The sequence below is a fragment of the Galeopterus variegatus genome, unplaced genomic scaffold (assembly GCF_000696425.1).
Source record: "Galeopterus variegatus unplaced genomic scaffold, G_variegatus-3.0.2 Scaffold8735, whole genome shotgun sequence".
NCBI lineage: Eukaryota > Metazoa > Chordata > Mammalia > Dermoptera > Cynocephalidae > Galeopterus > Galeopterus variegatus.
Window position 1 is genome coordinate 64,012 of NW_007734846.1, and position 1,440 is coordinate 65,451.

Here is a 1,440-nt window from a genome sequence, read left to right on the forward strand (position 1 = left end):
AAATTGCAAAAGCAATTCAATGGAGAAAGGATAGTATTTTCTCAACAAATAGTGCTGGAACAATTGAAACAGACTAAAAAAAAAAAAAAAAAGAAAAAGAAGAAGAAAAATACCAGGAAAAAGAAAGAATCTTAACCTAAGTCTTTATACAGAAATTAACTCAAAAAAGATGGCAGATTTAAAATGTAAAACTATAAAACTTGTAGAATAAAAATAGAAGAAAATCTTTGAGATCAAGGACTAGGCAAACAGTTCTTAGTCTGACACCAAAGGCATGATCCACAAAAGGAAAAATTGATAAGCCGGACTTCATCAAAATTAAACTTTTCTCTGTGAAAGATGAAGAATGGGAGAAACCACACATATGACAAAGAACTATTTCTAGAATAAACAAGGAACTCTGAAAACTCAACAGTAAAGACATAAACAATCCAATTAGAACATGGGCAAGAGACACAAAAAGACATTTCACTGAAGTAGATATACTGAGGGCAAATATGTCCATGAAAAGATGTTCAGTATCATTAGCAATTAGGGGAAATCCAAAATTGAGGGAAAAAATCAAAAATTTTAAAAAAAACCCACCACAACCCAGGGAGACATTACTACAAATCTACCAGGATGGCTAAATAAAAAAAATAGTGACACCATCAAATGCTGATGAGGATGTGGAGAGATTAGATCACTCACATTGCTGGTAGAAATGTAAAACAGTATGGTGAGTCTAAAATATAGTTTGGCTGTTTCTTTAAAAAACAAAAACCAAAAAACATGCAACTATCATATGACCCAGCAAGTGCACATGTAAGTATTTATCCCAGAGAAATAGACTCTTGTTCACGTGAAAACCTGTACATGACTGTTTATAGCAGCTTTATTCATAATAACCAAAAACTGGAGACAATCAGGTAGGCGCATGGTTAAAGAAATGGTTGTATGTTCATTCCATGGAATGCTCCTCAGCAATAAAAAGGAATGAACTATCAAAACATGCAACAACTTAGATGCTCCAGAGATTATGCTGAGTGAAAAAGCCAATCCCAAAAGATTGCATACTGTGAGATTCTATTGATATAACATTCTGGAAATGACAAAATTATCAAAATAGAGAACAAATTAGTGGTTGCTAGGAGTTAGGGAAGGGTGGTGGGAGGATGTGGGTGTGGATAGAAAAGGGCAACACGAGGGATCTTTGTGGTGATGAGAATGTTTTATATCTTGATGGTGTAATGTCAATATCTGCATTGTGATATTGTACTATAGTTTTGCAAGATATTACCATTGGGAGAACCTGGGCAAGGTACCTGTGTTATTTGGTACAACTGCATGTGAGTCTATATCATCTCTAAATAAAAAGTTTAATTAAAAATAGTTTTCAGGGGCTGAGCCCGTGGCGCACTCGGGAGAGTGCGGTGCTGGGAGCGCAGCAGCGCTCCCGCC